The sequence below is a fragment of the Saccopteryx bilineata genome, chromosome 3, assembly GCF_036850765.1.
Source record: "Saccopteryx bilineata isolate mSacBil1 chromosome 3, mSacBil1_pri_phased_curated, whole genome shotgun sequence".
Taxonomy (NCBI): Eukaryota; Metazoa; Chordata; class Mammalia; order Chiroptera; family Emballonuridae; genus Saccopteryx; species Saccopteryx bilineata.
In genome coordinates, this window is record NC_089492.1 from 181727983 (window position 1) to 181751949 (window position 23967).

The window sequence follows — 23967 nt, forward strand, 5'->3', positions numbered from 1 at the left end:
GGTTCTCTCTTGTTTGTTCATATAGGCCTGAAGTGATATGAAATTCCCTCTTATTACTGCTTTTGCTGCATCCCAGAGATTCTGATATGTCGTATTTTCATTTTCATTAGTCTGTATATATCTTTTGATCTCTGCGCTTATTTCTTCTTTGACCCATTCATTTTTTAGAAGTATGTTGTTTAGTTTCCACATTTTTGTGGGTTTTTTCCCCTCTTTTTTGCAGTTGAATTCTAGTTTCAAGGCTTTATGATCAGAGAATATGCTTGGTACAATTTCAACTTTTCTAAATTTGCTGATATTGTCTTTGTGGCCCAACATATGGTCAATTCTTGAGAATGTTCCATGTACACTAGAGAAAAATGTATACTCTGTCGCTTTGGGATGAAGTGTCCTGTAGATGTCTATCATATCCAGGTGTTCTAGTATTTCGTTTAAGGCCACTATATCTTTATTGATTCTCTGTTTGGATGACCGATCTAGAGCCATCAGCGGTGTATTGAGGTCTCCAAGTATGATTGTATTTTTGTTAGTTTTTGTTTTAAGGTCAATAAGTAGCTGTCTTATATATTTTGGTGCTCCTTGGTTTGGTGCATATATATTAAGGATTGTTATGTCTTCTTGATTCAACTTCCCCTTAATCATTATGAAATGACCATTTTTGTCTCTGAGTACTTTTTCTGTCTTGTAGTCAGCATTATTAGATATGAGTATTGCTACACCTGCTTTTTTTTGGGTGTTGTTTGCTTGGAGTATTGTTTTCCAGCCTTTCCCTTTGAATTTGTTTTTATCCTTGTTGCTTAGATGAGTTTCTTGTAGGCAGCATACAGTTGGATTTTCTTTTTTAATCCATTCTGCTACTCTGTGTCTTTTTATTGGTAAGTTTAATCCATTTACATTTAGTGTAATTATTGACACTTGTGGGTTCCCTACTGCCATTTTATAAATTGCTTTCTGTTAGTTTTGTATCTAGTTTGATTCTTCTCTTTTGTTTTTCTATCATTTGTTTTTGTTTGTTTGTGTTCCATACTTCTTTCCTCTGTTGCTACCTTTTTTAAGTGAAGTGTTTTTGTGGTGGTTTTTTCAAGGGTGGTTACCATTAAGTAATGAAAAGGGTACCTACCATATTAATTGTAGTACCCTATCTTATAAGTATTTCTGCACTTCATCGTCCTTTGCTACTGTTAATCTCCATTCTCTCCCCCCTTTTTTTCCTTTGTTGTCACAGTTTAAGTTTGGTTTTATTGTGTTCTTGGTGGAGCTGTTACTTGTGGTGTTGTTTTCTTTTGTTCTTTGAATCTGGTTGGAAAACCCCCTTTAGTATTTCCTGGAGTGGGGGCTTTCTGTTGATAAATTCTCTCATCTTTTCTGTATTTGTGAATGTTTTTATATCTCCTTCATACTTGAAGAATAGCTTTGATGGGTATAGTAGTCTTGGCTGAAAGTTCCTCTCTTTCAGGGCTTTAAATATTGGGGTCCACTCTCTTCTAGCTTGTAGAGTTTCTGCTGAGAAATCTGATGATAATCTAATAGGCCTTCCTTTATATGTTGTACTCTTCTTTTCCCTGGCTGCCTTGAGAATTTTTTCTTTGTCATTGGTTTGTGTCATCTTTATTATAATGTGCCTTGGAGTGGGTTTGTTGGGGTTAAGAAAACTTGGTGTTCTGTTTGCTTCTTGAATTTGAGGCTTTAGTTCTTTCCACAGGCTTGGGAAGTTCTCGTCTATTATTTGTTTGAGTATATTCTCCATTCCATTTTCTTTCTCTTCTCCCTCTGATATACCTATTATTCTTATGTTATTCTTTCTGATGGAGTCAGACAATTCCTGTAGAGCTTTCTCATTTTTTATTATTTTTGAGTCTCTTTCTTCTTCTCTCTGTTGTGCCTCAAGTTGTTTGTCTTCTATTTCACTAATCCTATCCTCAATCTGGGCTGTTCTGTTAGCTAAGCTTGTTACCTCGTTTTTCAGCTCGTGAATTGAGTTTTTCATTTCTGCTTGATTTGTTTTAATAGTTTCAATTTCCTTGGTAATATATTCTTTGTGTTCATTGAGTTGTTTTCTGATCTCCCTATATTGCCTTTCTGTGTTTTCTTGTATATCTCTGAGTATTTTTAAGATTTCTATTTTAAATTCTCTGTCATTTAGCTCCAAGTCTTCCAATATGTTAAGTCTTTTCTCCATAGATTTTTCCACATCTATTTGTGTTACCTCTCTTTCTTTTGTATCCATAATATTTGATTTCCTCTTTCTTATTGGCATCTGAGGGTGGTCTTGTTGATAGCACTAATTAGAATTAATAAAGAGTAAAAAGTAAAAAAAAAAAAAAAGGTAAAAGACCCCACCAAAAAAACCAGTAATAATTTATTATTTCCCCCTTTTTTTCTTTCTTCTCTTTCCCTCCTCTCCCCTCCTCAGGGAAATATCGTGCCTATAATGGAAGGCCTGATTTGGGGTGAAGAGTTCAAGGGGCAAAAAAAGGGAGTAGGGACCTACTAAATGCAAAAAAAAAAAAAAAGGAAGAAAATTTTAGACAAGCATAAGATGATTTGCTTGTAAGTGATGGTCAACTAAGAGATATAATGAGAGGGACAAGAGGGAACCAGAAAAAAGGACCAAAAAAAGAATAATAAAGAAGAAAAAAATAAAAATAATAAGTAAAAATCTGTTGTATTAAGTGGAGTGAAGACTAAATACAATGGAGACCTTGGGTTGGAAGCACCCAAAATGCCACAAAAATAAACAAACAAGAAAAAAACAAAAACAAAAGCAAAAAAGAAAGGTAAAGCCAAAAAAAGCCTTGAGTCCCAAATTAACTAATTTGTTCGTGATTGAGGATTAAATGGGAGGAAAGTAAAACGAGAAAAGAAAAAACGAATAGAAAGAAAAACATAAGAAAAAGAAAAAAATGAAGGAAGAAATAAAAAGGGAAAAGAAAAAAACAAAATAAAGCAAATCAAAAAAAATAAACAAAAGAGGAGAGAGTGAGAGTTAAGTGTTTTGGAGTATAACCTTAAAGGAGGGTGAGGATGAAGAAGAGAAATAAAATGTAACACTTATGGGTAGTGTAGTTCAAGAAAAGGGAAGCATAAGATGGGCAGAGAATAGAAGGACCGAGGTGGAGTAAATAAAGGCAATAAGATAGAAGAAACAAACAATAACAACAAAAAAAGTAGTGGAACAAGTTGTAAAATCTGTGGATTTTTTTTGATTTTGGGAGGTTAACTTCTTCCTTTTTCTTTTCTCTCCCTCTTCCTGGTCGGTGACTCTGTACCCCAGGCTCTGCCCCTGTGTCACACTTAGGTAGGGATTTGCAGTTGATGGGATTCTATGGCAATGTCATATAATTGGCTTTTGTCTTGCTGGTAGTCAAGGCTTGTTGGTGTTTGCAGGGTCCAACAATGAGAGAGTTTGCTTTCCTGGATTCTGTCTCCTAGTCCCCCCTTCCTGAATTAGCAGCCTGGTGATCCAGCTATAAGGCTGCAACTGCTTCTGCCTGGGGAGTAAGAGGCTCAAAGAGCTGGGAAATCCCCACTCTATCCCCACTCAGCGCAAGGCTTTGGGAAAGGCTCTGGCAGTCAGGGCCTCCAGTGTAATCAGGCGGGGGTGGGAGTCAATTGTTGTCAAGGTGACTGTTCAGCGCCTAGCATTCAGGTGGACCTCTCAACCCAGGCTTTCCACACTTTGTAGCCTGTTTTGGCTGGGAAGAAGAGGCACTAGTCTCTGCTTGCGACTAGTGTAGTATAGATCTTATTATCTGCCAAGTCCTTCTTGTTAGCGTTTATCCCTGAATATGGAGGCTCTATCAATCAGAAGTTGCCCCCGCCCCTTTAGCGAGAGGCACTAAAAAATATCACGCCTCTTGTCTTGGGTCGCTGAACTGAGAGAGATCTTATCAATTAGAACCGAGGGTGCGCAGATTTTATGGGTTAAGCTAATTTCAGTGATTGGGTCGCAGCTGTGCTCCCGAATGTATTTTAGGCTGGCTGCGCGCGCCCCTCCCCCAACGCTTGATTGTTAGCTTGAATGGCTGGGTGAGGTGCCCCGCCCACGGAGAGAATCTCCCAAGTAGAAGACCACCCTGGTGCCTCTCCCGCTGGCCGTGCCGCCAGCGGCTGCATCACACCAGGCGCAGGATAATGGGGTACCCTGGGTATGCGGGCCAGTAGGGCGCTCTGGGCATGTGGAATGCCCAGGGCACACGGCGAATGGGGTGCTCCGGGCACTGGTGGCTGGCGACTCTCACTCGCAGTTCGCGGGCCTCTGGGAACGTTAGCGGTGCTCGCTCTGCAACCGGACCGGGCGCGCGCAGGCGGCTGCTCGCTGCTCCCGAGTGTGGGCGGTGCTCGCTCTGCAACCGGACCGGGCACGCCCGCGGCTGCTCGCGGCTCTCGAGTGTGGGCGGTGCTCGCTCTGCAACCGGACCGGGCATGCCGGTGGCTGATTGCCGCTCCGGAGTGTGGGCGGTACTCGCTCTGCAACCAGACCGGTCACGCACCCGCGGCTGCTCGCGGCTCCCGAGTGTGGGCTTACTCACCACAGGCGCACTCCCTCGCGGCTTGAATGAACGTCCCTGCGGTAGTTAGCTTCCTCCACACCCTCGTCTCTCAGATTCAAGTGATAACAGTCCTTTCGCTTTCAGTTTGTGTGGAACTCCGGAATGCTCCGAGGATAAATTTTTCTGTTTCTAGTTGATAAATTTGTTGTAATTTAGGGGAGATCTGTCAGACGCGCTGCTCACGGCGCCATTTCCGTGACATCACTCCAGGCTGTTTCTAAAACAAAATAATTGTTTTATTTGTGATATAGCCCCTTCAAGCTCATTTTATTAATTAAACATTGTTTCAATTGATTGCAATACAGTTTGGATATTTATACGATATGTAATTATATTTTTATTAAAATATATTGTATATTAAAAATTTTTTTACTCACATTTATTCATAAACAAATTACATAATAAACTTTTTACCTAAATGAATTGTTTTTGTATTTAATATTTTTTAATTTTAATATTTAGGCCAGCCCATGAAAAAAGTTTTCTTTCTAATCTGGCCCGAGGGCAAAAACTTTTGGCTACGCCTGCTCTAGGGTCTCTGAAGCTTTGCAGCTGGTGATAGAAAACTTGAAAGATGGGAAAGGGAACTTGGCTCCTCTTATTAAATATACTTTCATTTTATTTTATTTATTTATTTTTTTACAGAGACAGAGAGAGTCAGAGGAATAGACAGACAGAAACAAAGAGAGATGAGAAGGATCAATCATCAGTTTTTTGTTTCAACACCTTAGTTTTCATTGATTGCTTTCTCATATGTGCCTTGACCGTGGGGCCACAGCACACCGAGTAACTCCTTGCTCAAGCCAACGACCTTAGGTCCAAGCTGGTGAACTTTGCTCAAACCAGGTGAGCCCGCGCTCAAACTGGCAACCCCAGGGTTATGAACCTGGGTCCTCTGCATCCCAGTCTGATGCTCCATCCACTGCATCACCACCTGGTCAGGCTTAAATATATTTTTATATCAGAGAATTTAACAACATTCTTTTAAAAATTACTTATTATTTATTATTATTGTTTTTTTAAGTGAGAGGAGGGAAAATAGAGAGACAGACTCCTGAATGCACCCCAACTGGCATCCACTAAGCAACTGCTGTCTGAAGCCAATGCTTGAATCAACCAAGCTATTTTTAGCACCTGAGGCTGGCGCTCAGACCATCCTCAGCATGAGGGGCTGACGCTCAGACCCACGAGGTGTCCTCAGTGCATGGGGTGCTGACGCTTGAACCAATCGAGTCACTGTTTGTGGGAGGGAAAGAGACAGAGAAGGGGGAGAGGGAGGGGAAGAGAAGCAGATGATTGTTTCTCCTGTGTCCCTGACTGAGAATCAAACCTGGAATGTACATATGCCAGGCCAAGGTTCTATCCACTGGTATCACTGGCCAGGGCTTAACAAGGTTTTGAACTAAGAATTTAAAATAATTTTTTCAAAACAGAGTACATCAAGGTCATGACCGTATGATTATTTACAGTGATGTGTTCTTTTGTGTACACACACTCTTCTGAGAAGCACCAACACAAACATATTTGGGTTATATTGTGTCACTTTGAAAGTTCATGAGCAACAGCATTTCAAACAGAGTAAGAGACTCAGAGCTCTTCACTTCATGGAAATTGTTAGTGGAAAACTTTATCCCCAACATCACATTGAATTTTACTGAGTGGCAGGTGAAGATAAAGTTATTTTAACACGTACAAACTTATTATTTCCTAAGTTCTGCCTATAATTGTTTTCTGACATCGTGGTTCTGATTTCTTTAGGTAATCAGTTGTGAGGACTTGTTTGGCAACCTCTATAAGAGAGAAAGCCATTCACCCAGACTTTAGGTGACTGCAGGTGATTGGTAAAGACTGCTGTGACTGGGGCCAAGAGCTGTCTGCATCCAAGCGTGTGGCTTTGGGTCTTTTTTTCACATAAAAGGGAGGGATTTTTCAAGTCATAAGGGTACAATGCTCAACAATCTGCTATGCTGACACTGGGTTTTGGCCAATATCTATTTTATGTTTGGATGGGGAGGGATAGAGTCGGGACAGTTAGACCTGGGGAATTTCTGACTTGTGAAGCCCAGAGATTTTAAATGTAAGGCAGTAGGGTAACATGGCAAAGAAGATGAGCTCTTGAAGCAAATCCTGATGTGAGTTCTGGCTCTGCACTTAATAGGTGTATTGTTTTGGGCAGTATTCCTTTACTTTTACTTTCCTCATTTTTAAAATGGTCACAATAATGCTAACATTAATAGAGTTCTTTCTGCCTTCCATATATTTCTGGAAGCTTGCTGCTTTTCATCATTTCCTCTGTTACCATCTTGGTACAAGGCACCATCATAATCCACCTGCATTATATCACAGGTCTCCTAACCATCCCTTCTTCCCCATCCATACAAGGAGTAGAAAGAGTGGTTCTTTAAACACCCAATCTCAACCCGTCCCCCTCCCCAGCCTTCCTTCCTTATTCAGAATACAGTCAAAGTCCTTGCCATGGCTTCAAAGGCTGTACTTAATTTGCCTCTTGGTTATTTCTCTATCCTCACATTTAAATACTCTCAGCTTGACCCAGCCATTCAGACCTCTTTGATAGCCTCACAACACAGTGAGCGTGTCCCTGGCTCAGGGAATTGTACTGTCCTGGAATGCTCTTCCCACATATCTATCTCCAGCGTGAACATCCCCATTTTCTGCCCATCACCTGATCAGTAAAGCTCTTATCCAGCTTAATTTTTTTTGCTTAGTTTGCATTTCTCACCATCCTACACACTATGTACTTACTGTCTCTCTCCAGCCCTGGAATGCAAGTCCCATGAGGGCAGGATCTTTGCCTATGTTGTTTATTTCTGTATCCCTGGTACCTGAAACAGAGCCTGGTTGATTGACATCTGATAAATAAATGAATAGAACCTGCCTCACAGAGTTGTTTAAAAACTAAATGATATACAACTACTGAAAGGCTTGGCACAGTGCCTTACACATGGTAAAAATGTAATAAATGTTAGCTATTATTTTTACTGCAGAGTTTAGTAATAAGAAATCCACTTAGGAGTGGAAAACAGGAATTTAACTATAACAAATTGGCAAAGCCAGCTGGTGGGGAAAAACTCATTTGTACTTCTTTGTTGAGGCATGGGTTATCTTCATAGTTCTTCCCTTTACACTATTTCTTATTCACCATTTAGTGCCAATGCACAAGAGATAGAGAAGAAAAAGGAAATGAGCTCAAAGGACAGAGCAAAGCAGTTATGTCAAACCACATGGGTACATGGGGACAAGTGAGTGATCTTAAGCTGCGACAGCTGAGGTTATAGGTAGGCATCTTCTCTGAGGTTACAGGCTTGGAGGTTCCCTGGAAGGAGGCATTGATGTGGTGGGTCATGTATCCTATTTCTAAGAACCATAGAAAACAGTGCTCATCTTTTGTATCAGCTACTCATTGCTGTGTCACAAAACATCCCCAAACTTTAGTGACTTAAAACAATAAGGATTTCTATTTCTCACAATGCTGTAGGTCAGCTAGGCAGTTCTGTTCCTCCTGATGTTAGCTGGGGACACTTGTGGTGCACGTGTCTGGGACTTGGCCGGAGGGCAGTCGTTTGGGGTCTGAGAGTTGGCTGTTGTGGGCATGGCTTCTCCTCCCTATGACCTCTCTCCAGGATGTCTCTCATCATTCAGCAGGTAGTCTAGGCTAAGCTTCTTTACCTGTTGTCTGGCTTCCAAGAGAGCAAAAGGAAGCAGTGAAGCCTAGATCTGTAATTTACAAGATGCCACTCTGCTGCATTCTGTTGGTCAAAGCAAGTCACAAGGAGAGAACAGAAAGAGGGGTCTCACTGTGAGGAGTGGTGTGTACATGTCTACATGGAGTTGAGGGGGTGGCTGGCTACCATCCTTGTGGATACTCTATAGCACCCTTTAACTTGCACCACATGAAGGCTTTTGTCTTGGACCCCTCCCCAATCTCTACTGCCTACGGGGGACCCTGACTTCAGAGTCCTGATGTTTTAAGGCCAACAGTTTCAGTACCCAGCTCTGTACAGAAGACCCTAATCCCTGATGTGAGGGGTATGGTTTTTGTCCTCTTAAAAAAGGAAATCGTTATTGATTAGAAGTCATCACTTTGTATGCTCTGTGGATTTTTTTTTTTTTTTTTGTATTTTTCTGAAGCTGGAAACAGGGAGAGACTGTCAGACAGACTCCCGCATGCGCCCGACCGGGATCCACCCGGCATGCCTACCAGGGGGCGATGCTCTGCCCCTCCGGGGGGTCGCTCTGCCGCGACCAGAGCCTCTCTAGCACCTGGGGCAGAGGCCAAGGAGCCATCCCCAGCGCCCGGGCCATCTTTGCTCCAATGGAGCCTTGGCTGCGGGAGGGGAAGAGAGAGACAGAGAGGAAGGAGGGGGTGGGGGTGGCGAAGCAAATGGGCGCTTCTCCTATGTGCCCTGGCTGGGAATCGAACCCGGGTCCCCCACATGCCAGGCCGATGCTCTACCGCTGAGCCAACCGGCCAGGGCCTGCTCTGTGGATTTTTTTAGATTTCAAAAGCATTTATTGAGCCCCTCCTACATGTCAGACATCAGCCAGACTCTTTGACATTTTTATATCATTTTATTCTCACAGCAACCCTGGTGGGGATTTGATTATTCAAATGGAAATTATTCACCCCATTTTTTGAATATAGGACATCATTTACTCAGGATCACATGCTTAATAAAGATCAGAGAGGAAAGTCAACTTAAATTTCTTGTGCTACACATGGCACTCATGCTGCACGACACCCATCAGCCTCTCTTCTATCTGCGTGAAGAAAGCCTCAAAAGGACAAAGTTGAAGAAAGACAATGACGCTTCCTTTAGTGCAGTGGTCCCCAAACCCTGGGCCGCCGACTGGTACCGGTCCGTGGGCCATTTGGTACCAGTCCACAGAGAAAGAATAAATAACTTACCTTATTTCTGTTTTATTTATATTTAAGTCTGAACGATGTTTTGTTTTTTAAAAATGACCAGATTCCCTCTGTTACATCCATCTAAGGCTCACTCTTGACGCTTGTCTCTGTCACGTGATACATCTATCCGTCCCACCCTAAAGTCCGGTCCGTGAAAATATTTTCTGACATTAAACCAGTCCGTGGCCCAAAAAAGGTTGGAGACCACTGCTTTAGTGCACTTAGCTGAAATGAGTCATGAGTCAATTTAATACACAAAGAATGGGATCAGCATAAACATGGACATCAGAAGCAAAGCTTCTGATTGTTGGGCAGGAATTTGTTTTAGAGTTTATGGAAGTTATAAATTGCAGTATAAATTTTGATTCTGAGGTATGTCAGTCAAAATTAGGTGTAGCAGAAAATCCCAAGTAACAGTGAGTTAAATGGAACAGACACTGTTCTCCTCTCACGAAACCAGCTCTGGAGGCAGCTTGGCAGAGTCGGGTGACACTTCCTAGTGATTAAATAATAACTGAAATTGCTAAATCATGAAAACACGTATTTAACTTTTCTAAGAAAGCTTTTTAATACTGTGTTAAGATGAAGAAATGTGATTTATTCATGAAAAAAAAAAGGAAGGAGTGTTTAAAATTATTGGTCAAGGACTTCTTTGTTAATTTTATATGCAGATTATATAGTATAAAATTTAACACATTCCCCAAGATAAATATTTTATTTTACCTTTATTCAGAGAAGAACTTCAAAAGGTGTATGTATACAATCCAATATAATATTTTATTTTCTCTTTTTGCAAAGAAGAATTTTAAAACCAATGCATACACAATCTTCCCTTATATTAGAAAATTAAGACCAATTATAGAATAGAATTTGGATTGTTTTATATAAGGTAAAATTCAAAGTTTGTGTGCTTTATCATGATAAAATTCATATATATATATATATATATATGCTCAGAATATTCTTGATAGACACTAGCCATACAAAATAAGCCAAACTATTTTATTAATTGTTTTTTCATTTACAAATGTAAGAGCTCTATATCCTTGCAAAATAAATTTTAATTAAAAAAAATCAGTCCTGGCCCTGGCTGGTTGGCTCAGTGGTAGAGCGTCGGCCTGGCGTGCAGAATTCCTGGGTTCGATTCCCGGCCAGGACACACAGGAGAGGCGCCCATCTGCTTCTCCACCCCTCCCCCTCTTCTTCCGCTCTGTCTCTCTCTTCCCCTCCCGCAGCCAAGGCTCCATTGGAGCAAAGATGGCCCGGGTGCTGGGGATGGCTCCTTGGCCTCTGCCCTGGGTGCTAGAGTGGCTCTGGTCGCAACAGAGCGACGCCCCAGGAGGGGCAGAGCATCGCCCCCTGGTGGGCGTGCTGGATGGATCCCGGTCGGGCGCATGCGGGAGTCTGTCTGACTGTCTCTCCCTGTTTCTAGCTTCAGAAAAATACAAAATGAACAAACAAACAAAAAACCAGTCCTGTTTGGTTACTCTACCACCCTCCACAGATGCTCCACTCATGGGCCTTGTAGGGTCCAAGGTTTTTTTTTTATCTATGTTTAATCATCAGAAAGGAAGAAAAGAGAAAGATGGGATCACTCTTTCCCTTTACATACTTCTCAGAAGTTGCACATGACACTTCTGCTTATATCCCATTCACCAGACATAGTCACAGACCATATCCAGCTGAAAGGCAGCTAAGAATTGGGGGTTCTCCTACTCAAGAAGGTAACACACACCGGGGGACAACTAGTTGTTTCTGATACATCAGATGTAGTTTGTAAAGTGATATTTTAATCAGTGTGTGAAATTACCAATTCTAGATGAATAAAAAATATATTAATTTTTTTCTAGGTGCTTGTTTTCTCTAATAGTAAGTAATCTATACCAGTGTTATCTTTAAAACACAGTGTTTGCATTGGATGTTTAAATTTAGATGTGTTAACAAAGTGCTCTATTTTGTAAAATAGAAGAGTCTGTGTCTCACCATTTCAGATAAACCATGTCGATGGCATAAGACCATGCTGTTTAGGTAGCACAGCCCAGCATGACACATTGCCACTAACTAATGACAGCTTACCCTAACCCTGCCAATAAGTAGGAGGAAACAAGTAGGTTTATTTAGTACTAGATTTGTTAACCTAAACCTATGAAATAAAAATTGTAATGTATAATAATAGACTTTATGATAACCAGTAGCAAAGAAGCAAAGTAGGCAATATTTAAACAGAAATGATATCTTACCCTTTGCTTGTTGCTGTGATGATCAAAACAAAAAGATGTGTAGATTAAGTATACTTATTTAACTTTTTTAATTTTTAAGTGAGAGAAGGGGAGATAGAGAGACAGACTCCCACATGTGCCCTGACCGGGATCCACCCAGCAGCCCCTGTCTGGGGCCAGTGCTCATATGAACTGAGCTTTCCTTAGAGCCTGAGGCTGATGCTTAGACCAACGGAGCTGTCCTCAGCATCCAGGGCCGATGCTCGAACCAATTGAGCCACTGGCTGCAGGAAGGGAAAGGAAAGAGAAAGGGAGAGAGCGGAAAGGAGAAGCAGATGGTCACTTCTCACGTGTGCCCTGACTGGGGACTGAATCCTGGATGTCCATGTACCAGGCCGATGCTCTAGCCATTGAGTCAACTGGCCAAGGAGATTAAGTATATTTGTGAAATAGATTTATTTTATACCTTTGATATATTTGGCTTATTTTGGCTTCCATATGTCTACCATAGGCTTTGAGAGGATATACAAGAGTATAAGTAAGACACCTTACCTGTTTTTTGTCCATTAATGATACAAGTGAGACAAGATGATAATTTAGCTAGACTTTGAAATAGAAGTAGGATTTGGATAGGGAGGAGAAAAGATGTGCCCAGGAAGAGCTTTGGTTGATCAAAATATTCATACCTGTATTCTGGGGAGGAGGCCAGCAGCCTGGCAGGAGCAGAAAGGAAGAGTAGGAGAGAAGGTTGATGGGTGGGGTTATGTTGAAGACCTCCAAAGTTAAGAATGTGAATTGGTACATTGTTCTATCAGCAGTGAGGACCAATGGGCTACTTCAGAGTAGGTGAATGATGAGGAAAGAATAGGATGAGGCCTGGGGATGGGCCATCCTCCTGCTCCCACCTTTGGATGAGGATGTGTAAAGGAGACAGAAGGAAAACACCCAAGTAGCAATAAAACCAAGAGGGCAGAGTGCTAGAAACCAAAATGGGGGATGTCTGGGAAGTGAGGGTTGAAGGAGGTTTTTACCAAATTCTAAAATGTTTCAGAGAATTAAAGGTGAATGAGAAGTGAGAAAAGGTTGTTATCAGATGTGGTCAAGGATTAGCACTGACATTTGAGAGCTCAGTTTCAGGGGCGCCCTGACGGTCGGACTGCCTGAGGGTAAGAAATGAATGAGTGCTACAGAAATGCAACAGGGGTGAGGTTACAGAGGTTGGACAGAGAGGAAGGAGGTGAAGCAATTGGAAGGGAACTCCCCTACATCTACACCCTGAGAGTGGAAAGTGCATGTTTCAAGGTAGAAAGGCAGCAGCAATAGAAAGGTCAGGAGAAAGATGTGGAGAAGCACTGGTCATGGAGGTGCAGTCCTTTAGGTGTTAGAGGTCTCAACCGAACAGGAAGGCTAGTTGTCCTTACATAGGGCTTGTAGAACGTGACAAGATGGTAAGCAGCCTGGAGCTTGAGGCAAGGCTCTTAGAAGGTGTGCAGGGAGCTCTGGAACTCCCATGGGGAGGTGAGAAGAGGAGGTGGGCAGGTGTCAGAGATGGTAAAGCCAAAGAGTGATTTCTATTGACTGTGTGTCTGGGATTGGGAGCAGGGCTGCCTGCATTACTGTTTCTCTGTCAAGGTGCTTGGGCCTCAGTAGAAACAGAGACGAGCCATGCAATGGCCTGCATTGGTGATTGGCAGCTGGGTTTGACCAGGCTGTAGGCAGAGGGGCCTCTTGGTGACGCAGAGGTTCCCACTTTCATTTCTTCTTTAGAAGGTACTCCATAATGCAAATTTAGTTATCATTTCAAAATGTCTCCTGGTGATCATTTTATTTCACCAGAGCAGACAGTGATGCAAGGTTCCCTTCGGTCTCTGGACTCGTGGAGTTCACGGCATGTGTTAAGTGCTTTGGAAGTACTAAGGTACTAAATTTGGCAATTAATAACGTGCTCCAACTTTAATTGTGTGTCTCACAATCTGTGTGTTTGGGAATTAGCTATGGCCTCTTTTTGTTCTTTCTTTTAATTCAATTTGAGATCTTGACCTGAAGCAGCTCACAGGCCTTTTTACATGGTCAAGGTGTTATGGGCTTCAGGAACGAGCAAAGCTCATAGATACAGGAGATGCCTTTTGAAAGGTAAGTGGTTAGAGTTTCTGTGTCCTGACCAGATGGGAGGGGACCACAGGTGAATGGTTGGCATGGGTACGAAGTCTGGGTGCTGTGCCTTCTGCTTTACTTTCAGGGACAAACATGCAGCAGAGACAGAGGGGAGCAAACAATGGAAGGTGGAACCTCCAGGTGAGTGCAAACACCTGCCCTCCCTCCCTCATTTAGCTGTGCTTTTACCCACACAGAATGAAATAGAATGTTTGTTTCTCAGGCTCCCCTTAGTTGCTTTGCCACACAGAGCAAGGCTGCCACAGGTGAGTGAGTCAGAGTTTGCTACTTGCTCAATAGGAACCCTAAGTTCTGGAAACCAGCATGTGTGCCAGGCCTGAGACAGCTCCACCTGAGATCCTCCCTGGGTGCAGTCTGGCCTTGTGTACCCTTCACTGGCAGAGAGGTGCTCCTAGGAGAAGGATCTTTGCTGTTTTGTGTTTTAGAAGGACACCCCGATTACTAAATGGAACAGAAAGTGCTGGAGGGGGAGGTCCTGAATGTCCAGTGAGCTGTGGCTGTTCCCAGGGGTCTTTGGCGTGATGTACACACCAGCACGTTGGTCCTCGGGATTGAGAGGTACCCCAAAGGCGAGGGCTGACGGAGTTTCATATTTCTTGGAAGCGTGTAGCTCTCCAGTTGACATGGTGTGCTCAGTTGGTACTGCCTCCAGAAATCCAGAGGTGGTCTACTCTGTGCAGCTAGAGGGTGGGCTGTTAGAAACCTGAGCCTTTAGAGTTAGAAAATGTGATCTTTTTCTCTTAACTCCTGTGCTTGATCCTCCGAGAACTCAAGGTGGGTCCCAGAAAGGGCAGCCTTGACTGCTCTTGGAAAAGCAGGGTTTTTTTATTTTTTGCTCTTTCCCTGGAAGCCACAGGTTGAAATAAATAGTGCTGTGCAAGATAAGACACAGGGTTAGGAGTTAGTGTCACCCAAAGTTTGGCCTCCATCTGAAACCTTGAATACATCCCTTTCTCACTCACTCTGGAGCAGGAATGTGGGCTGATAACTGTCTGGCTGCTGGCTGGCAGAGCTTATGGTGGCGAGGTGAGGCTGGTGGAGGTCACTTCTGTGAAGGGCTTTGAGCTCCTTATGTAGAAAAGCACAGTAAACAATGTCCAGCGATCAATACAGGTGGTGCAATTGTTCCTTAAGCTCCTGCCTCTCAGTGCCTGAACTTCAGTCCTGGGTCCCACGCGGTGCACGCGACAGCAAGTGTTGCCACACACAGATTCTGTATTGGTGGTTCCCATAATCTGACAGGCTCTGGGTTTTGTGTCGGTGGACATTTAATTTGATTTATCTTGATCTGGCTAAGGCTGATGAAGTCAACTAGCCAACAGATAGGCAATTGTTTCTGAGAAGGGGCTCAAAGGCCATTCTCTAACCACTTAATTACCCTCAGTTGTAGAAAAAGCAAAGCCTGGATTTGAATGGGGTATTTGCTTGTCATCCAGCTTCCTTCTGCTCATGGTTTCCCCAAACTCTCAGAAGGCCCTGCTGCACAGCTCATCTGATGTCAGGAGTCTCTTTTTGACTTTGGCAAGGAGAAGGAGGTTGTTAAGAAAGCCAAATTTTCTCAATTTTTGTTTTAGTTGTGTTCTATGTTTAATAGCCATGGGTCTGTTCTGCCTTGTTCTGATACCTCAGCTCTCAACTGGTATTGATAATGTTCAATTTTGACCCAGAAAAATATTAGGTTAAATAAATTTTGTTGTCCTGAGACCATCCTTCATCAGTACAAGAAAGGCTATTTCTGGAGAAAATTTCTGACAGATTTCATCTTCCCTATAGACTAGAATTCTTTTTATGGTCCTTTCTATAATCAGCATTACAGAGAGAGTGGAAATTGCAGACTGACTCCAAAGTCAACCCATTATCTGTCCTATTCCAAACAATAATAGTCAGTTACTTTTCAGAGAAAAAGAATGCTGTGGCACTGAGGTCTTTTCCCCCCTGAAGTTCTGACAGTGAGGCTGGCTGTGCAGTTCTTGATCTCCCTAAAAACAGTGCTAATAACTCCCTGTCCTGATCTATTGTCCTTTCTCAATGATGTGGGAACTGCTTCCTACAGTGATTCAGCCGCATTCCTGACACTAGTTTTTGGGTGACAAGGAGATATTCTATTTCTATATCCCCTTGACATTTCTCCTCCTTTAGACTACTCCAAGCCTTTTTATTCTTTTTGGCCACAAAAACATCTGGAAAGAGGAATCTATAATCATGGCCTCCACTTTCTCTCCTCCCATTCATTCATTACTTAATTTCACTCTGGCTTTTGCTCCATCACTGCCTGAAACTGATCTGGCAAAGGTCAGCCAGGACCTCATTGCTAATTCAGTAATTTGGTTATGATCTATAATTTTTCGTTGGGAAATATTAATCTTCAATTGAAATTTAGCATTTCCTTCAATTATGAGTGTAGGCAGCAAACCACAAAAGTACTAATGGTATCCATAAGTATTTCAACATAATGTTATAACTATTGTAGATATCTAGAATCATTGTTTTCTTCTTTACTATTGGGAAATTACAATGGTTAATAGACTAACTGCTAGAACTTATTACTTAATAAATTAACAAAGGAGCATATATATGACTATAAAATGCTTTAATATTTTGATAACCAATATAAGTAGTTTTATTTTTCATATGTATTGTATTTTGCGTACGTACCTATTATTTTGAGAAAGGGCCTATAGATTTCACCAGACTGCTAAGAGGTTCATGGCACACAAAAAAGGGCAAATAACCCAGTTTTTAATCATTAGCAACATGTTTTCTCTAGAGCATTTCTCTTATAATGAAAAGAGCTCCCTTCTAAAAGCTCTCTTCTCCTTTGCTCACACAATAGCACTCTCTCCTCCATGTTTCTCATGACTCTTTCCCCGGATTTTAGTTCTTCCTTAGTTTATTTCTCACCTTGGAGATTTTTCCAGGATTCTACCCTCTCTCCCTCCCTCCCTCCTATCTTCCTTCCATAAATATTTATTAAATGTCTACTTTTAAGTAACTGACAGTCCTGTGAGGGTACAGACAAGCAAGAAGGTCATTATGGTATAGTCTGATGTGTGCTACAGGGTTCTTGGAGACACTTAGAAGAAAAACCCAAACCAGCCTTGGGAGTGGGGAAAGCCTTCTCATTGGGGGCACCCTTAAGCTAAGTCCTGGAAGACCATATGGAGTTAGCCATTTTTGGTGGTGATGGGAATAGAGTAGCAGCTACAAAGGACTGGTTGGATGATGAAGTTGAGGCTGAAAAGATAGGGACTGGCCATACTGTGGAGTTCATTTCAAACCATGCTGAGCATATCTGCCAAGGGATTTTAAGAGAATTGCACTTTAGAAAGACTGCTCTGGTTTGGGGTGAAGAATGGATTGGAGGGGAAACCTAGAGGTGGGAGATAAGCTGAGAGGCTGAGAAATGCTAGCCTTTATTCCTCCTTGAATGAATTACAGGTGTCCATCCCATGTGCGTACTTTCCTTCCATCTGAGATGCTCCTGCTCATTATCCAGTGGACAAGGGTGCTCAGTTTCCCAGGTAACATTCTCTCTTTACAGTCCTTGACTTCCATATTTTTGGAGGTTTTTGTTATTCATTTATATATTTATTTTTATTGATTGAGTCTTAGAGAAACAGGGACAAGAAGGGAGAGAGACACAGAGAGAAGCATTCGTTTGTTGTTCCACTAAGTTGTGCATTCATTGGTTGCTTCCCCTATGTGCTGCAACCAAGGATTAAACCCACAACCTTGGTGTTTTGGGATGATGCTCTAACTGACTGAGCTGATTTGCCAGGGAAGGATTTTATTTTTTATACATCTTTCCTCTTTTAACCTCTTCTTGGAATTACTTGAGGGCAAGGACCAGGCCTTGTTCATCATTATATTCTTAGCACCTAGCATATTGCTGGGCTCATAGTAGATTGCTAAACTGAGCCAAAATAAGGGAGAGAAAGAACAAAGAGACTATAGAATTTGTTCATAGTTGTATAGCAGAGAGCCCACAAAACCCCAAAGAACTGTCCATAGAACCATGAAATCTCAGGGTGAGAAGATCAGCTGTCCTTATCTTTTAAATACAAGTACTTTGTTTTGGTATAGGAGATACCTGCTGCCTTGTTCCTCCCGGCTACTTCTAGCCCATCAGTAGCTGTTACTAGAATTCAGAGGTTTTGAACAGAACTTTGAAGTTTATTTTACTGTTAGTAAATTGGATCTAATTGTCTTCTTTTGTTTTCAGTGGGACAGAGAGATTTTTCCCCCCCTCAAGATGACAAAGTAGAGAGTTACAAAGTAAAGTGGGTCATATCTCAGCCAAGGGAAATAGTAGGGTTGAAAGCCAGCACTTCCAAAAACCTGACCCTGTGGGGAGATGCATTTGTGTGTGGCCCATGGGAGAGTGGGATGCAATGGCAACCCCAGTGGTAGAGTTTTTACTATGAACCTGGACAAAGTCCTTGAGCTGTCTTGATAATTAGCAGAAGGTGACCACTCCCATAGCTCCACCTTATATTTCAGATTCTTGCCAAAGGTTCTAGAGGAAAAATAGGGCATGGACTATATATATATTTTTTTCCCTTCTGGCATTTGCTATCTTTCCCAACTTCCATGATCAAAATGGAAAAAATGTTAATAGGTTCAGGTTCATTGCTCTTTACGCAGGTGGCAGCCAGACACCAGAGAAACCTGGGAGTTGGAAAGAGCATCATAAAAATTATAGGTCACTCCTTAAACTTTCTGTGTCTGCAGGTCAAGTGGAGAAAGGGCTGCTTGCTGGCTGGGAGAAGTGATCATGTCATGGGCTCTTATTCTCTGGTAGGGAAAATGTTGATCAGTATCAGAACCAATCTTCTTCCCCTGTCTTCTAAAAGCAGGAATAAATGGTGGGGGCTGGAATTAACCATTGAGGAAACAAACAAAACAAGAACTGAAGGTCCTAAAAATAAATACAGTGTGTCCGTAAAGTCATGGTGCACTTTTGACAGGTCACAGGAAAGCAAAAGACCATAGAAATGTGAAATCTGCACCAAATAAAAGGAAAACTTTCCCAGTTTCATTCATACCTATTCAGTGCAGTTCGATGTGGGCTCATGCACAGATTTTTTAGGTCTCCTTAGGTAGCTATCCCGTATAGCCTCTACAGACTCATCACTGGCTGATGGCCTACCAGAACGGGGTTTCTCCACCAAACTGCCGTTTTCCTTCAACTGCTTATCCCACCAAGTAATGTTATTCCTATGTGGTGGCGCTTTGTGATAAATGTGCCGATATTCATGTTGCACTTTGGTCACGGATTCAAATTTAGCGAGCCACAGAACACATTGAACTTTCCTCTGTACCGTCCACATCTCGACTGGCATGGCCGTGGGCTGCTCCACTGTATACATGGTGTTACATCATCATCTGCACAGGCACACATGCTGCCACATCATCCTACAGAAACTAGGAGGATTTTCCTTTTATTTGGTGCAGATTTCACATTTCTATCATCTTTTGTTGCTTTCCTGTGACCGGTCAAAAGTGCACCATGACTTTACGGACACACTGTATGTACTATTGATGGTGAGTTGGGAAACCCCAGTTTATATCTGACAAATACAGTTGATCCTTGAACAATGTGGGTTTGAATTGGACAGGTCAACTTATACCATGGATGTTTTTCTTCTTGCATATTTACTGTATTGGTGTTTTTCTCTTCCTTATGATTTTTGTAACATTTCTTTTTCTCTAGCTTACTTTATTGTAAGAATACAATATATTACATATATATATATACAACATATATAATATGTGTTAATTGACTGTTTATATTATCAGTAAGGCTTATGGTCAATAGTAGGCTACTGATAATTAAGTTTTGGGGGGTTGAAAAGTTATATGTGGATTTCTGACTGCACAGGGGGTGACACATTAGCCCTGTGTTGTTTAAGGGTTAACTGCAATTCAATAATGTTTTCTTATAAACATCAGGCAAACTCTTGCCATAGCTAGATTTTGGCACAGTAAATCCATTTTGTTCTTGTCAGGACTAACTAGCATTGGAAATTTCATCCAGTAAATTGGTGAGCCCTGTGGATTAGAATTGAGAGTTATAATTTGAGGAAGAATGAAAGAAAGAAATAAAAGTTTTACTTTAAAAAATTTTGGAATTAGTATGGACACCTGCAAATGGACTGAAAGTTTGTATACCCCCCAGATTTATGTGTTGAAACCCTAATCCCACTGTGATGGAATAGAGGGTCCTTGGGTTATGACATAGTTCCATTCCTACAACAGTGACATAACCCAAATTTTGGTGTAAGTCAAAACATATCCTAGTCTAACACAAACACTTGCACTTTTAATAGTCCATAATTCCCTTACTCATACACCATGTTTCTGCATATTCTTCCACTGAATACAACCAAACTAGTAAGCCCATGCAGTCCATAAGTATGATGCTAATGGCATAAGCCAAAACACTCATGTCTCAATTTTTTAAGGTTTTTATGGGAGTGAGAGTTGTAAACTCGAAACGTATGTCGAGACTGTCGAAACCTGAGGCCCCCTGTATTTGGATGTAGGGGTCTTTGGAGATAATTAAAACATAAGAATAGATCCCTTATAAGTGGGATTAGTGCTCCTATAAGAAGTTATTCCAGAGAGCTTTCTCACTCTTCTACCATGTGAGGATTCAGGGGGAAGTTAGCAGTGTGCAACCTAGAAGAGCTCTTACTAGAACCTGACCTTGCTGTCACCATGATCTTGGACTTCCAGCCTCTGTAACTGAAATAAGTAAATGTCTGTAGTTTATATGTCCCCAAGTCTGTGAGAATTTTCTATAGCAACCTGAATGGACTAAAACAACACTGTGGTTCTTGCTTTTTAGCATTGCAACTGAAACTCAGCCTCATAAGCTATGACTCCATTGAAAGGGATGCAGCGCTGCCTACTGATAGCGCTATAAACTTGTACCACTATACAAACTATTGGAGTGATGCTTAGCTAGGATGGATGGATAGATGCTAGGTAGCTAGCTAGCTAGATAGGTAGATGCTGAGGATAGTGTGGTTTCTTCAAATGTAAAATGTTCTGTAACACTCCTTTGAGTTTGTTTGTGGCACCTTGTCCTTCTCTGAACCAATTGGAATTGAACATTGGGATGAGCATGGTGTACTAGAGATATTGTGGAAAACTAGGGGAGAGAAAGTCAGTGCTGGTCTAAGGAATCAACAAAGGCAGATTCTCCAAAGCCTGTCCACATCTGCCAGCTTCATAAAACAGATGCTCTTAAAGGACTGAGGAAGTGGAGGGAAGATCTAAAGCTGTGTTTAAGCACTAGACACAGGTGCCTATTTCAATTTAAATTAATTGAAATGAAAGGAAACTGAAAATACAATTTCTCAGATACAACTAGTCACATTCCAAACATTCTGTAGCCACAGCACAGGGAAAGAACACTTCCATCATCACAGAACGTTCTGTTGGACAGCACTCATCTGACTTAAGCAGGGGTCAGCCAACTATGTCTCATGGACCAAATCCAGCCCATTGTCTGTTTTCTATTGTCCATGAGCTAAGAATGGCTTTTACATTTTAAAATGGTTGAAAAAAGAAATTGAAAATCAATTTTCTTTCTTGTTACATAAGTACTTACAAATATCCTTGGTTTTATTTCTTGAGCTATAAAGCCTATAGTATTTACTATCTGGACCTATCCAGAAAATGTTTGCCAACCTCTGGTCTAAAACATTTTCTAATGACAGTTAAAGTAGCTGAGAGGCCTAGAGACAGGAAGTGACCTGTGGTAGGTCACACAGCCTAAGGACAGTTTCACCTCTGGCTTTTTTTTTTTTTTTTTTGTATTTTTCTGAAGCTGGAAACAGGGAAAGACAGTCAGACAGACTGCCGCATGCGCCCGACCGGGATCCACCCGGCACGCCTACCAGGGGCGATGCTCTGCCCACCAGGGGGCGCTGCTCTGCCCCTCTGGGGTGTCGCTCTGCCGCGACCAGAGCCATTCTAGCGCCTGGGGCAGAGGCCAAGGAGCCATCCCCAGCGCCCGGGCCATCTTTGCTCCAATGGAGCCTTGGCTGCGGGAGGGGAAGAGAGAGACAGAGAGGAAGGAGGGGGGGTGGAGAAGCAAATGGGCACTTCTCCTATGTGCCCTGGCCGGGAATCGAACCCCGGTCCCCCGCACGCCAGGCTGACGCTCTACCACTGAGCCAACCGGCCAGGGCCTCACCTCTGGCTTTTAACCTATTTCTTTACTGTGTCCTGGACTCTTTTCTTCTGAGGGTCTCCACTGCCATTCACCCAACAGCTAAAACGGTTTCCCTTTTTAACTGGAAAGAGAGAGATTAACTCCTTGAAGAAACCTGGATCACCATTCCCTTCTGAGCCTCCTGGGAGGGTCAGGAGAGTCACTGCTGGAGCCACATGCTCACAGGGGTCTGATTATAGACCCCAGCGTTCCTGTCAATGAGAATACACACAGTAATGCCCAGAGGGGTGAAAAGTGATTGTCATCCTACAACTTAAAATTCATGTTTCTCTCTAAACCATACTGCCTGCGATAATCTGTGAGGTAATATTTTTTAAAATCTTATTTATTTAATGAATAGGGCCAAGTGTATTGCACTGTATTGGTGCTGTGAGTTAAAGGAATTATTTTGTCAAATAAAAATACTAACAACACAAAGCAATCCCCCCTTATTGGTGGTTCCGCTTTCTGTGGTTTCAGTTACTTGCAGCAACTGTGGTCTGAAAACATGAAATGCAAAATTACAGAAATACATTCATTGTTTTAAATTGCACGCCACTCTGAGTAGCATGATGAAATTTCATGCTGTCCCACCTGAGATGTGAATCTGTCCAGCGTGTCCACGCTGTACACCCTATCTGCCCATTAGTCATGTAGCAGAAGTCTTGGTTGGTTATCAGATCCACTGTCAGGGTATCCCAGTGCTTGGGTTCCAGGACCCCTTATTTTACTTCATAATGGCCCCAAAGCACTAGAATAGTGACACTGACAATTCGGATATGCCAGAGAGAGGGCATAAAGTGCTTCCTTTAAGTGAAAAGGGGAAAGTTCTCAACTTAATAAGAAAATAAAAAAATGCTGGGGTTGCTAAGCTCTATAGTAAGAACAAAGCTTCTATCTGTAATATTGTGAAGAAGGAGAAAGATATTCCTTCTAGTTTTGTAGTCATGCCTCAAACCACTAAACGTATGGCCACAGTGTGTGATAAGTGCTTAGTTAAGATGGAAAAAGCATTAAATTTGGGGGTGGAAGACTTCAGCAAGGGGTTCCCAAAATGAAGGACACCAAGCCATTTACTGCAAGTAAGGAGGATTACACAGATTCTACAATGGGTCAGCACTGTATCATCTCATGTCACCATCACTACAAGAACAAGGGAGTGCAGTGCAATACGGTATTTTGAGAGACAGAGAGAATGAGAGAAAGAACACATTCACATAAATTTTATTATAGTGTGTTGTTATTATTGTTTTAGTTTATTTGTTATTGTTGTTAACTTCTTTCTTTTCCCCATTTATAAATTAAACTTTATTATAGGTATGTATATGTAGAAATATAGTATATATAAGATTTGGTACTATCCATGATTTCAGGTATCCACTGGGGTCCTGAAATGTATCCCCTGTGGAGAAAGGGGGTTACGCTATACTACAATTTTAATAACCCTGTCGGTAATTTATTTTTATTTTTGTCTTTAAAAGTATACTAAAATCCAAAAACATAGAATGTGGCTTTAATGACCTTGAAGATGAATGACCTCAAATGTGTTTAAACATCTAGTCTTGATCCCCTGAGGAATATCTGGATTAGAAGAAAGAGTGAAAGTACAACCTACAGTCAATCCTCATTAGTCACAGATCCGTATTTGCAAATTTGCATACTGGCTAAAACTTATTGGTAACTGTTAACATCAATAATTACAGTGCCTTCATAGTCGTTTGTGGACATACACAGAGTGGTGAAAAATTTGAGTCACATTCCAGTTGAGGGTGAACAAGGTCATGTTCTGCCTCTCATCCTGTGAACAGTGTCCTTTTCAAGGTCTATTTAGTGCCACATTTTCCATATTATAGTGATTTTGATTGGTGA